Consider the following 15,179-nt stretch of genomic DNA (forward strand, 5'->3'; position numbering starts at 1 on the left):
GAATATTCGCAGCGGCCGGACTCGGTTCGGCCCCTGAGCGGTCCCGTTCCTCGAGGGTGGTGTTAAAGTCCCCTCCCAGGACCAGGCACTCATGCGAATCCAGGGTGCCGAGAAAGTCGGACACCTGCTGATAAAATTGTGGCCGCCTGGAGCTCATTTGCGGGGCATAGATGTTAACAAGATTAACCACGAGCCCCTCCATACGGACTCGAAGGTGCAGCACGTGGCCCGGCACGGCCTCATTGACCCCTAGCACCTCAGGCCGTAGGTTGGGGGAGAATAGGGTTGCCACTCCAGCCTGCCAGGTCGCAAAGTGGCTAAAGTATACCCCGTCCCCCCACTCCAGCCGCCACCTGTCCTCGGCGGCCGGGTCTGTATGGGTCTCCTGCAGGAAAACTACAGAGTACCTCCCCTCCCGAAGGTAAGAGAGCACCTGGGACCTGCGGAGAGCCATCCTACAGCCCCTGGTATTCAGGGTCGCAATAATAAGAGGCGTCATACGGAGGGCTGGGGGGGTGGGGGTCTCGTATTGGCGGGGGGGTTCAGGGCCCCCGGCGGGTTGCACAGCAACCCATGACCCATCCCGTGGGTGAGTAGATCGCTTCGGAAGCTGCGGGCTCGCTTGTAGGCTGCAGCACCGCGGTTTCCTTGCCCCCTGCCCTCCTTTATAAGGGCCTTTGTGGCCTGGAGGAGTTGATCAAAGTCCCCCCATAGCCGAAGAGCCAGCTGTGCCCTATCGCGGGCACCACGGGAGTGCTCTAGGAACTTCCGTAGCGCATGCCGCAGCTCATGGGGGGGTGGGGTTACAATTCCCGAGGTATTCCCTGATGGGCCTCTTAATACAGCCTCGTGGTCCGCTAAGGCAGGTAGACAGGGTGCGGACCACCGACGGGGCGTCTGACAGGCTGGGGTTATTAAATTCATTTCACGCCTTGGGGTGGAGGGGGATGGCAGGGGAAAAATTGCCACTCCTAACGGGTCGCGACTAGAAAGTGCAAAGACTGCTCCCTGGGGGAGTCTGCAAAAGGCGGAAAGGAAATAACCCCGGGGCGGCATTAACATTGCAGGAGGAGGGACCTTGGGCAGGGGCAGGAGTGGGGGCAGGGGCAGGGGTAAGGCTCTGGGGTGCAGGAGGCGAGCAGCTAAAGGAAAGTGCCTCCTGAGCAGAGTCAAGGGTTAAGGGGGAAGGGGAGGGGCTCCCAATAATGCTAGGTGCTGGCTCCATGGTGGTTTTAGCGGTCACGGCATCAGGTGGTGGACCGCCTTCTGCAGGGTGCTCACCCGGGAAGGCAAAAAGGGGGAGGGAGCATGGGGAAAGGGAGGCTGGGGTAAGGCTGCCCAGCTCGAGGCCAGCCGGCAGCAAATCATCCCCTCCCTGGGTGACCGGGGTCAAATCTAGGGCCTCAATCTCCGCATACACGGAGGAGAGGCCAACTCCTGCCACCCCGGGGGCCTCTCCTCTAGGGCCCGCCTCAACGGCCGCCTCGGGGTCCGCGGGGGGTTCGGGTAGCGTCCAGGCAGAAGGGGTGTCCTCAGAAGTCTCGGAGGGGAGGGTTTCCCATGGAGGGGGGATTCTGCCCTCCAATGCCAGTCCGTCTTCCCCTCCCGACACCGGCGGATGGATCTCGCTCGCGGCCTTGGCGGGAGGCTCGATAGCAGTGCCTCCTTTCCTGGTCTTCCGGGGGGCTTCCGCGTCGGGTGGATGCAGCGGAGCTCGAGCCTTCCGCTTGCCTCGCTTCCCCTGGACTAGGGTCCAGCCCTCCATAGCATCATCTGGGGGTTGGCTAGCAGGGGTCGTGTCGGGGGGCGGAGGCGATGGTTTAGGGGTTCGGGGAGGTAGCGGTGGGGCAACATGAGGGGCGGGGGCTTCTCCTTGGGGAGGGCCCTCTCTTATACCCGATAATATCCTTGCCACACCCTCCTCCATGGGCTCTATTGGGTTGGTACTAGCAAGGGTGGAAACCCCTTGCTCGCCCGGGCATTGTAGGGAAGGTATCTCTTGGGCCCGGACGGGAGCAGCGATGGGTCGAGTAGGAGGAGGGTTGGTTTCAGGTACTGGGCAGCCAGGGGCGTCGGCAGCGACGGGGCCGATGTCCTGCCGGGTCTCGGGGGTTTCCGGTGCCCCTCCCCCCCGAGCCAAAGGGCAGTCTCTGCGGACATGCCCCGCTGAGCGGCAGAGGTAGCACCGGGCCTCTCCGGTAGAATAAAAGACCCGATAGCGGGCTCCCTCGTAGGGGACTAGAAAGGACCCCTCAAGCGCCTCTCCGTCACGCGCCCCTGCCGGTGGTAGAAGCTGCACTTGCCGGCAGAACGAAAAAATGTGACGGAGGGTGGGGTCCTTGCAGCCCAACGGGAGAGGGCTGATGACAGAAACAAGTTTCCCCAGGGTGGAAAGAGCGGGTAACAGGGCAGCATTGGGTAAGAAGGGAGGAACGGAGGTAAGGACGAGGCGAACGCCCAGGTCTTCTAACGGTTCTAGGGGGACAAACACCCCCCCTACCGTCAGGCCCCTCTCCACCGCCTCCTGGGCGGCATCCTCCGAGGCTAAGAAGAAAACGACCTTCCCATACATCTTGGAGGCCGCCACAATAGCCGTGGGTCCTACCACCTTCGCCAACGCCTGCACGTATGTCTCCACGTGGGGCGAGGCGGGCACCAGGAGGCAACGGACGCCGTGCTTCCTGGTCAAGGCGGGGAAAGGGCCTCGGCCGCTGGTGATGGTGGCGGAGGCGGGGGGGGGGCGAGATGACGAGGCGGCAGGCAGCGGGGAGCCCGCTGCCGCCCGGGCATATGTCCTGGGGGCCGGGGGAGGGACAATCGCAGAGCTGGTGGAGGGAAACGCTGGGAGGGGCACCACGGTTAATGACGAGGCCGCAGCGGTGGGGGCAGCCCCTGCCATGGAGGGCTCAGTGGTTTTAGCGGGGCCCTTTCCTTTCCACCCGCCCTGGCCCTTCTGGCAAACCGGGGGGGGGGTTCCTAGAATCTGGGGGGGTGGTGGGTGCGGCAGCAGCAGCAATCACCCTGGTGCCTCCTGCTACCGGTGCCCCAGCAGGGGGGGTGGTAAGTACCTTAACAATAGTAGTGGGGCGGGGGGACCTTGGGGGTTGGGCAGGGGTGGTGGTGGGGAAGGGACAACTAATTTTATTAAAGCAGTCTCGCCCCTCTCGTTCCCCGCCATTGTGAGCAGGGAGAGACAGGGAGACACCGGAAGGAGGAGGGGGGAGGGGAGAAGGCGGAATAGCCCCTCCTTCCGCTGGCTGCGGACGGGAAGGGAAAAAATGCCGAGGGAGTGGGGCTGGGAGGAGGGGGGGGAACAAAATCGGGGTCCAGTAAAAGGGGCAAGTTGTGGGATAAGCAATCCGGGGGGGGGTGCAGACCCACACACGTTTGTCCAAAGAGTCTCGGTTGGTCGGTTGTTAGGTCCGGTCCGGAAGGCAAAGTTCAAAGCAAACAGCTGGATCCGAAGGGAGATGGCAGATTGCCAGCAGGGACAGACTGCGGGGGGGCCGTGACAGTTGTAATAACGATGGGGGGGGTAGGGGCACCGATGGATCGGGGGTGGGGGTCTCCACGCCACACCCCCTGTGCCGCCACAAACGCAAGTAATCACAGTCAAACTCCCCCCCACGAGAGTATAATTCAGAAAGTTACTCAATCTTACGGCCTTCGTCACAATGATTTATATTATTTCTTCTGTCTGATGAAATCTCCGTCTCCGGCTGTGTTGGCTGTGTTCCAAGTCCTCCGGTATGTTAAGAATGTTGTAAGGTCCGAGCTGCTGGCAAAACGGCTGGGTCTGGGGGTTTCCACTCCCCCCTCCGGACAGCAAAATCGGCAATATTCCCCCCCCCTCCTCCGGGGGCTCAGCTGAGGCAAATAGCTGCGCCCGAAAGCAGGCGTGGGGGGGGGATGGCCGGCGAAGGACGTAGATGGAAAAAAACCACAAAAAATAAAAAGAAAAATCAAAAAAGCGTCTGGCCCGGTCGGTGGGGGACTAAGGCAGGTGCAAAAAGTAAGAAAAATCCGGGCCAGGGGGCTTTAGGAAAGAATAGAAAGCAGATAGCTGAGGAGCAAGCAAAAGACGTTCCGTTTCCTAACAGGGAAGGTTTTTTTTGAAACGAAAAGGAAATTTATTTGTAACAATTACAGAGAATACAAAAGAATAAAGAAAAACTTAGCAACAAAACAACGCAATCAAAAGGTATAACACAACAGCTTTCAGGAGGGAGAGGTGTTCAGGTTAGCCCGGGCCCAGAGCGGGGGGGCTTCCTCGACACTCGTGGTCTTCCACCCTCCTGAGTTACCTGGTGGCCTAGAGCGGGGGGGCTTCCTCGACACTCGTGGTCTTCCACCCTCTCGAGTTACCTAGTGCCGCGCCCAGGGTCACCGACCCTCCCTCTCCTGAGAGTGCCCGACAAGATGGGCACGGCTGCGGGGTGGGTGGTTGGGAGGGAGGGGGGTACACCCATGTATTATAGGACCCCTCCTAGAAGACAGTAATGATGGTATTCACAGCAACTAACGGCTGTGACTGGCGGCTCTCGCTCTTTCCCTCAATCAGAGGGTCAGACGGAGGGAACCGGACGGGGTCACCGAGCAGAGAACCCCGGACAGCGCCCACCGCTCCTCGAAGGTGTCAAGGGAGTCGGTGGACGCTGCCCAGAGGAACTCCGCCCGGATACGTGAATGTACTGAGAGTCGGAAAACGGCCTCACAATCGCAGGACGCCTCATGAGCCAACCTCCGCTCTCTGGTCTTATAAATGGCTGTTTTAGCCAAGGCTAGGAGGAGGCTAACCAGGAGATCCCGCGACTTGGTGGGGCCACGGATGGGGAGTGTATAGATAAAGAGGTGGGGGGAGAAATGAAGCCAAAAGCGCAAAAGAATATTTGTGAGGAGCCGAAAAAGAGGCTGCAATCTGGCACACTCTAAATAGACGTGCGCCAGGGTTTCCCTCACGTTGCAAAAAGGGCAAGTCTCCGGAAGGGAGGTAAAACGTGTCAAAAACACGCCCGTGCTCACAGCCCCGTGAAGGAGCCGCCAACTGATGTCCCCGACGGGCCTCGGGACCAAGGTGGAGTACAGGCTGGCCCACCGAGGTTGCTCGCCCTCCAAAGGTGGTAAGAGATCTCGCCACTTTGTATCGGGGCGGGACACCAGGGTGCGGGCATGAAGGGTATGGAGCGTGAGTGTATATAAATATTTCCGTGATGCAACTTGAAAACCGACCGGTTGCAGTTCATGCAGCCGGCTCGCAGTGAAAGGATGAGGGGTGTGTTGGGATCGGCAGGGTAGGGGCCCGATGGAAAGGTCCGGCGGGCCTGGGGTAAGGGATGGGCGGGGTGCGCCCTCGCACAAGGCTCGGCTAACATAAGCCCGAGCGGCGGGGGTCAGAGCGGCCTCCACCTCCTGAAGCACGCGCCGGGGGGTGCGAAGGCTGGAGAGCCCCATGCGTCGAGCGAGCGTCAGGGGATCCAGCCAGTCCCCCCGGTCGTAGTCCAGGAGGTCCCCGACCCTCGTAACTCCCGCCAGGACCAACCTCTGGCGCACCGTGCGGGACTCCGCCGCCTGCACACAAAGTTGGGGGTTGTGTAGCAGGGGCTCCGTGAGGAGATCTGCCCCCACGATGGCCGCCACGGACCTGGTCGTTGAAAACAGTTTCCAGGCCCGGAGGAGGTCCTGGTAGAAATCCGGCAGCCCGGAGAGGTCTCGCGGAAAACCTCTCGGACAAAGATAAAAGAGCTGTCGGTCATATCGGAGCCCATGGAAGCGGCGTAAAAAGGCATGCGCCAATATGCTCCACGTCGAACTACCTGCACTATAAAGGAGCCTCTGCAGGGCCTGGAGGCGGAAAACGCGGACCTGAGTGTACAGACACTTCAGGTCCTGCCCTCCTTCCTTCAGGGGCAAGTGGAGAACTCCAACAGGGGCCCAGTGCAATCCTGACCAAAAGAACTCCAGAATCAATCTCCGGAGGTGGGACAGGAAACCCGGGGCCGGGGCTAGGGTGTTGAGCCGGTACCAGAGCGTGGACAGGACCAGTTGGTTAAGCACCAGTGCTCTCCCCCGAAGGGAGAGACATCGGAGTAGCCTCGTCCATTTCCTGATCCGCTCAATCACGCCGCCTTCCAAATTTTGCCAGTTCTCCGGCGGAGAAGGGTGCGTGGCAGAAAGATAAACGCCGAGATAGAGCAGAGGGCCAGCACTCCACCGGATGGTCTGAAGCGCGGGTGGGAGGGAGCTTACCTGCCGCCAGCCCCCCACCGCCAAGCCAGAGCTCTTGACCCAGTTGACTCGGGCGGAGGAGGCTGCCGAAAAGATGGCTTGGCATGCCTCCACTCGCGCCAAGTCGCCCGGGTCCTGGACCACGAGGAGGACGTCATCGGCGTACGCCGACAGGACCAGCCGCAGCTCCGGCTCCCGCAGCACCAACCCCGTCAACCTCCTGCGGAGGAGACAGAGGAAAGGCTCGATCGCCAGAGCGTACAGCTGGCCTGAGAGGGGACAGCCCTGCCGCACCCCTCGCCCGAAGCTGACCGGTTCGGTCAGGGTCCAGTTGAGCCTAACCAGACACTCCGCGGAGGCGTACAGCACCCGGAGAAAACTCACAAACTGAGGTCTGAATCCAAACGCTCGCAGGGTGCTCAGGAGGTACCCATGATCTACCCTATCGAACGCCTTCTCCTGATCGAGAGACAGGAGGGCGAACGACAGACCGTCTCTCCGCCCGAGTTCCAAAAGGTCTCGGACTAAAAAGAGGTTGTCAAAAATGCTGCGACCCGGGACAGTATAGGTCTGGTCTGGGTGAATCACGTCCGCCATCACGGACCCTAGCCGCAGCGAAATTGCTTTCGCTACGATTTTGTAATCCGTGCTGAGGAGTGAGAGGGGACGCCAGTTTCGTAAGTCGCGGAGGTCCCCCCTCTTCGGCAGCAAGGCGAGCACCGCTCGTCTGCACGAGAGAGGGAGGACCCCGCCCTGCAAGGACTCAGCCCAGACAGTAACTAGGTCTGGGCCGAGAATGTCCCAGAACGCGCGGTAAAACTCCACGGACAGCCCGTCCATGCCCGGAGATTTATTGGTGGGCATGCGACGGAGGGCTTCCGAGAACTCGGCCAGGGTGAGAGGCAGCTCTAGTCAGTCTCGGTCACCCACGCTGACCGTGGGGAGTTCCTCCCAGAGCACCTCGCAAGCGTCAGGATCGGTCGGGTCCGGGGAGAAAAGGCTTGTGTAGAAGTCACGGGCCCTCCCACACATCTCCTCCGGACCCGTGAGGGGGGTGCCGTCTTCCGCAAGAAGGCAGGTGACGTGTTTCTTGGCCCCCCTCGTTTTCTCCAGGGCATAGAAGAAGCGGGAGCCGCGGTCCATCTCCCGAAGGAGGCGGATGCGGGATCGAACGAAGGCACCTCGGGCCCGGTGGTCCTCAAGGGCCCGGAGCGCCTCCCGCTTCTCCCGGCACGCTCCGCAGAGGGACGGGTCCTCGGGATCGGCGGCCAGGCGCCTCTCCATCTCTAAGACCTCCCGTTCCAGCTGCTCTACCGCCGCATTTCGCCGTCGGCTGGTGCCCCGAGTGTAGTCACGGCAGAAGAGCTTGGCGCGCACCTTCCCGAGATCCCACCATCGCCGCACCGAGGGAAAGGCACGCCACTGCTCTCGCCAGGCCAGCCAAAACTCCCGGAAGGACATCACGAAGCTCTCGTCCTCCAACAGGCTGTTATTAAAGTGCCAATAGGCCGGCCCCGGTCTCTCTGCACGGAGGGAAACCGTTACAGCGACTAAATGATGATCGGAGAATGGGGCCGGCCGAATGGCGGAGGAGTGGGCCTGTGAAAGATGGAAACGGGATAAGTAAATACGGTCCAACCGAGAGTGGTGTAACCGATGGGCCTCCACCCGGACAAAGGTGAACGTGGAGGTGTCATCTGGGTGATGGTCGCGCCAGACGTCCACTAGGGAGTGATGGTCGACTATCCCTTGGAGAATATTCGCAGCGGCCGGACTCGGTTCGGCCCCTGAGCGGTCCCGTTCCTCGAGGGTGGTGTTAAAGTCCCCTCCCAGGACCAGGCACTCATGCGAATCCAGGGTGCCGAGAAAGTCGGACACCTGCTGATAAAATTGTGGCCGCCTGGAGCTCATTTGCGGGGCATAGATGTTAACAAGATTAACCACGAGCCCCTCCATACGGACTCGAAGGTGCAGCACGTGGCCCGGCACGGCCTCATTGACCCCTAGCACCTCAGGCCGTAGGTTGGGGGAGAATAGGGTTGCCACTCCAGCCTGCCAGGTCGCAAAGTGGCTAAAGTATACCCCGTCCCCCCACTCCAGCCGCCACCTGTCCTCGGCGGCCGGGTCTGTATGGGTCTCCTGCAGGAAAACTACAGAGTACCTCCCCTCCCGAAGGTAAGAGAGCACCTGGGACCTGCGGAGAGCCATCCTACAGCCCCTGGTATTCAGGGTCGCAATAATAAGAGGCGTCATACGGAGGGCTGGGGGGGTGGGGGTCTCGTATTGGCGGGGGGGTTCAGGGCCCCCGGCGGGTTGCACAGCAACCCATGACCCATCCCGTGGGTGAGTAGATCGCTTCGGAAGCTGCGGGCTCGCTTGTAGGCCGCAGCACCGCGGTTTCCTTGCCCCCTGCCCTCCTTTATAAGGGCCTTTGTGGCCTGGAGGAGTTGATCAAAGTCCCCCCATAGCCGAAGAGCCAGCTGTGCCCTATCGCGGGCACCACGGGAGTGCTCTAGGAACTTCCGTAGCGCATGCCGCAGCTCATGGGGGGGTGGGGTTACAATTCCCGAGGTATTCCCTGATGGGCCTCTTAATACAGCCTCGTGGTCCGCTAAGGCAGGTAGACAGGGTGCGGACCACCGACGGGGCGTCTGACAGGCTGGGGTTATTAAATTCATTTCACGCCTTGGGGTGGAGGGGGATGGCAGGGGAAAAATTGCCACTCCTAACGGGTCGCGACTAGAAAGTGCAAAGACTGCTCCCTGGGGGAGTCTGCAAAAGGCGGAAAGGAAATAACCCCGGGGCGGCATTAACATTGCAGGAGGAGGGACCTTGGGCAGGGGCAGGAGTGGGGGCAGGGGCAGGGGTAAGGCTCTGGGGTGCAGGAGGCGAGCAGCTAAAGGAAAGTGCCTCCTGAGCAGAGTCAAGGGTTAAGGGGGAAGGGGAGGGGCTCCCAATAATGCTAGGTGCTGGCTCCATGGTGGTTTTAGCGGTCACGGCATCAGGTGGTGGACCGCCTTCTGCAGGGTGCTCACCCGGGAAGGCAAAAAGGGGGAGGGAGCATGGGGAAAGGGAGGCTGGGGTAAGGCTGCCCAGCTCGAGGCCAGCCGGCAGCAAATCATCCCCTCCCTGGGTGACCGGGGTCAAATCTAGGGCCTCAATCTCCGCATACACGGAGGAGAGGCCAACTCCTGCCACCCCGGGGGCCTCTCCTCTAGGGCCCGCCTCAACGGCCGCCTCGGGGTCCGCGGGGGGTTCGGGTAGCGTCCAGGCAGAAGGGGTGTCCTCAGAAGTCTCGGAGGGGAGGGTTTCCCATGGAGGGGGGATTCTGCCCTCCAATGCCAGTCCGTCTTCCCCTCCCGACACCGGCGGATGGATCTCGCTCGCGGCCTTGGCGGGAGGCTCGATAGCAGTGCCTCCTTTCCTGGTCTTCCGGGGGGCTTCCGCGTCGGGTGGATGCAGCGGAGCTCGAGCCTTCCGCTTGCCTCGCTTCCCCTGGACTAGGGTCCAGCCCTCCATAGCATCATCTGGGGGTTGGCTAGCAGGGGTCGTGTCGGGGGGCGGAGGCGATGGTTTAGGGGTTCGGGGAGGTAGCGGTGGGGCAACATGAGGGGCGGGGGCTTCTCCTTGGGGAGGGCCCTCTCTTATACCCGATAATATCCTTGCCACACCCTCCTCCATGGGCTCTATTGGGTTGGTACTAGCAAGGGTGGAAACCCCTTGCTCGCCCGGGCATTGTAGGGAAGGTATCTCTTGGGCCCGGACGGGAGCAGCGATGGGTCGAGTAGGAGGAGGGTTGGTTTCAGGTACTGGGCAGCCAGGGGCGTCGGCAGCGACGGGGCCGATGTCCTGCCGGGTCTCGGGGGTTTCCGGTGCCCCTCCCCCCCGAGCCAAAGGGCAGTCTCTGCGGACATGCCCCGCTGAGCGGCAGAGGTAGCACCGGGCCTCTCCGGTAGAATAAAAGACCCGATAGCGGGCTCCCTCGTAGGGGACTAGAAAGGACCCCTCAAGCGCCTCTCCGTCACGCGCCCCTGCCGGTGGTAGAAGCTGCACTTGCCGGCAGAACGAAAAAATGTGACGGAGGGTGGGGTCCTTGCAGCCCAACGGGAGAGGGCTGATGACAGAAACAAGTTTCCCCAGGGTGGAAAGAGCGGGTAACAGGGCAGCATTGGGTAAGAAGGGAGGAACGGAGGTAAGGACGAGGCGAACGCCCAGGTCTTCTAACGGTTCTAGGGGGACAAACACCCCCCCTACCGTCAGGCCCCTCTCCACCGCCTCCTGGGCGGCATCCTCCGAGGCTAAGAAGAAAACGACCTTCCCATACATCTTGGAGGCCGCCACAATAGCCGTGGGTCCTACCACCTTCGCCAACGCCTGCACGTATGTCTCCACGTGGGGCGAGGCGGGCACCAGGAGGCAACGGACGCCGTGCTTCCTGGTCAAGGCGGGGAAAGGGCCTCGGCCGCTGGTGATGGTGGCGGAGGCGGGGGGGGGGGGGCGAGATGACGAGGCGGCAGGCAGCGGGGAGCCCGCTGCCGCCCGGGCATATGTCCTGGGGGCCGGGGGAGGGACAATCGCAGAGCTGGTGGAGGGAAACGCTGGGAGGGGCACCACGGTTGATGACGAGGCCGCAGCGGTGGGGGCAGCCCCTGCCATGGAGGGCTCAGTGGTTTTAGCGGGGCCCTTTCCTTTCCACCCGCCCTGGCCCTTCTGGCAAACCGGGGGGGGGGGTTCCTAGAATCTGGGGGGGTGGTGGGTGCGGCAGCAGCAGCAATCACCCTGGTGCCTCCTGCTACCGGTGCCCCAGCAGGGGGGGTGGTAAGTACCTTAACAATAGTAGTGGGGCGGGGGGACCTTGGGGGTTGGGCAGGGGTGGTGGTGGGGAAGGGACAACTAATTTTATTAAAGCAGTCTCGCCCCTCTCGTTCCCCGCCATTGTGAGCAGGGAGAGACAGGGAGACACCGGAAGGAGGAGGGGGGAGGGGAGAAGGCGGAATAGCCCCTCCTTCCGCTGGCTGCGGACGGGAAGGGAAAAAATGCCGAGGGAGTGGGGCTGGGAGGAGGGGGGGGAACAAAATCGGGGTCCAGTAAAAGGGGCAAGTTGTGGGATAAGCAATCCGGGGGGGGGTGCAGACCCACACACGTTTGTCCAAAGAGTCTCGGTTGGTCGGTTGTTAGGTCCGGTCCGGAAGGCAAAGTTCAAAGCAAACAGCTGGATCCGAAGGGAGATGGCAGATTGCCAGCAGGGACAGACTGCGGGGGGGCCGTGACAGTTGTAATAACGATGGGGGGGGTAGGGGCACCGATGGATTGGGGGTGGGGGTCTCCACGCCACACCCCCTGTGCCGCCACAAACGCAAGTAATCACAGTCAAACTCCCCCCCACGAGAGTATAATTCAGAAAGTTACTCAATCTTACGGCCTTCGTCACAATGATTTATATTATTTCTTCTGTCTGATGAAATCTCCGTCTCCGGCTGTGTTGGCTGTGTTCCAAGTCCTCCGGTATGTTAAGAATGTTGTAAGGTCCGAGCTGCTGGCAAAACGGCTGGGTCTGGGGGTTTCCACTCCCCCCTCCGGACAGCAAAATCGGCAATATTCCCCCCCCCTCCTCCGGGGGCTCAGCTGAGGCAAATAGCTGCGCCCGAAAGCAGGCGTGGGGGGGGGATGGCCGGCGAAGGACGTAGATGGAAAAAAACCACAAAAAATAAAAAGAAAAATCAAAAAAGCGTCTGGCCCGGTTGGTGGGGGACTAAGGCAGGTGCAAAAAGTAAGAAAAATCCGGGCCAGGGGGCTTTAGGAAAGAATAGAAAGCAGATAGCTGAGGAGCAAGCAAAAGACGTTCCGTTTCCTAACAGGGAAGGTTTTTTTTTTTTTTTTTTTTTTTTTTTTAAAACAGAAAGGAAATTTATTTGTAACAATTACAGAGAATACAAAAGGAGAAAGAAAAACTTAGTAACAAAACAACGCAATCAAGAGGTATAACACAACAGCTTTCAGGAGGGAGAGGTGTTCAGGTTAGCCCGGGCCCAGAGCGGGGGGGCTTCCTCGGCACTCGTGGTCTTCCACCCTCCTGAGTTACCTGGTGGCCTAGAGCGTGGGGGCTTCCTCGACACTCGTGGTCTTCCACCCTCTCGAGTTACCTAGTGCCGCGCCCAGGGTCACCGACCCTCCCTCTCCTGAGAGTGCCCAACAAAATGGGCACGGCTGCGGGGTGGGTGGTTGGGAGGGAGGGGGGGTACACCCATGTATTATAGGACCCCTCCTAGAAAACAATAATGATGGTATTCACAGCAACTAACGGCTGTGACTGGCGGCTCTCGCTCTTTCCCTCAATCAGAGGGTCAGACGGAGAGAACCGGACGGGGTCACCGAGCAGAGAACCCCGGACAGCGCCCACCGCTCCTCGAAGGTGTCAAGGGAGTCGGTGGACGTTGCCCAGAGGAACTCCGCCCGGATACGTGAATGTACTGAGAGCCGGAAAACGGCCTCGCAATCGCAGGCTAACAGGGAAGGTTCCAGAACAATCAGGAACTTTCTGGAAACAATTAAGACAAAAGACTGATTAGAACACCTGCAGCCAATCAAGAAGCTGCTAGAATCAATTAAGGCTGGCTAATCAGGGCACCTGAGTTTAAAAAGGACCTCACTTCAGTTTGTGGCATTCGTATGAGGAGCTGGGAGCAAGAGGCACTAGGAGCTGAGAGTGAGAACGCGTACTGTTGGAGGAATGAGGAGTACAAGCATTATCAGACACCAGGAGGAAGGTCCTATGGTGAGGACACAGAAGGTGTTGGGAGGAGGCCATGGGGAAGTAGCCCAGGGAGTTGTAGCTGTCGCACAGCTATTCCAGGAGGCACTCTAGACAGCTGCATTCCACAGGGCCCTGGGCTGGAACCCGGAGTAAAGGGCAGTCCCGGGTTCTCCCCAAACCTTCCAACTCCTGGTCAGACACAGGAGGGGTTGACCTGGACTGTGGGTTCACAAAAACGGCCAAACTGAGGGCAGCTGTGAATCTCCAAGGCGAGCAAATCAGCCAATAAGCGCAAGACCCACAAAGGTAGAGGAGGAAGTTTGTCACAGGCAGTACACCTGATTGCTTTCTTTTAATGATTTTTTCTGTCTGTGAGTTTCTCTAGGAATGTTCCAAAGATGGGTACAGGTGTATAAGCGTGTAATTCTGCTCTGGAAATCACAAATTGTTCTTGAACAATTTGATAGGGATCGTAGAATCTACTGTATAATTCCCTATTTTGCACTAGTGCTTGGGTCCATTTTTCCTGTATGATTCCAATAATAGCGTATAGAATATCTTCTCAGCATCAAGTGTTAATAAATGTTCAGAGCAGTATGGGAAAACATCAGGGCAGAGAGGGGGTTAAAACGAACTAACAACTAAACCATGATGAACAGGGAGCATGGAATGATTTGCTCCACAACTGTCCAGTCCTTCAAAGTAGAACTAAAATTTCTTGCTTTTGGGGGAGGAGGGGAGGCAGGGGCGTCTTTCTATAATCCTAAACCCTTGTACGAATCAAATACCAAGTGCACTGTAAATTTATTAGTGAAAATTTAAAAAAAAGTTTTCATGCTGTAATTAGTATTTTATATGAAACACTGAGCCGTTACTACTGAGTAACACGATGCTTTTAAAGCTTTAGCTACAGGTTAGTCACTAATAGACGTATAATCAGACATTTAGGGAGGGAAAAAGTGAGTTTATTATTTTTAAGATAACCTAGTTGCATTTTGTGCAGATGACTTACAAAAGTCAAATCTTGAAACCTCCTCTTCTTCATTGAAATTCAGATGAAACCAATTCATATAGTTATACCAGGACACTGACATAATTATGAATGCCACGTAATTGCTGTAAAGTAGGATAATTACTTCAAGGAAGACAGTTCTGTTGCAGTATTGATTCCCATCAAATGTGTCAGTCAGATGTTAAACTTTAATTAAAGGGTGATCTTTGTCAGTCACTCTGTTTCCCAGATTTAAATTCGAGACTATATTAGCATCTTCAATTAAATTTACCTTATTCACTGTCAGGGATGTCTTTGGAAGAAATAAACTCACTCCTCCAGTATTCCCTTTCTGGGAGTTCTGAGGTGGTGACAGTACCACTGAGACCTCTTATCAACGTTGGCATGAGTAGGGCACAGCCTTTGGGATCATTGGTTCCTTATGCATTTTCAAGAATTTGCTTACACAAAGGTTGCAAATGTTTACTGCCCATTCCCACCTCTCCCACCCCATATTCCATCAACAGGCCCAACTTCAACTGCCAAACAAGTAAACCCTTTAATATCATGTTGAATGCTCTTGGACTGTCATGGACCAGAATTGAAAAAATAGTAGGAATAACTTGATGTAAGGTTGTAACAAGGTAGGAACTTGGGCCCAGATCCTCAAAACTCCTGAGTTCTGCCCCTTTTAGGATTTGAGCCCTAACTCCATTTAATATCAATAGAAGTTAGGAGCCTAAATAACTTTGAGAATCTCTGCCTTGGAGACTTTCAGATGAAAGTTAGTGTAAGATATCATGTTTTAAAGTACTTCAATAGAATGTTTTTGACCATAGTCATTCAAGTTCCTTATCTTTCATTTACCATTTAAGATCTTGTAACACCTCTCCTTAATAGATATTGGGAGGTTTCATAGTATTTACGTTTTGCCAGATGTCAAGTAAAATTTCATAAGTCCTTTAATATCTGTGCAATGCAGTGCATCAATAGAGAAGATTAATTCAAATTGACTTCATCCTTTAGAACAAACAGACACACAACTATGATCAAACTAACATAACTTTTAACTTCTACAGCAAAGGGATATGCACAGCAGCCTAGATAAAATAAGAAGTGACCCAAACCTTCAAGAACAACAGACAGCTGCAGCGGCACAGGAGCTAGCAAACAGAGCTGTAAACAGGGGAGTTTGAGTGGGAGTTCGAA

This window comes from Lepidochelys olivacea, assembly GCF_965140295.1.
Source record: "Lepidochelys olivacea isolate rLepOli2 genome assembly, chromosome: 2".
NCBI classification, from domain to species: domain Eukaryota; kingdom Metazoa; phylum Chordata; order Testudines; family Cheloniidae; genus Lepidochelys; species Lepidochelys olivacea.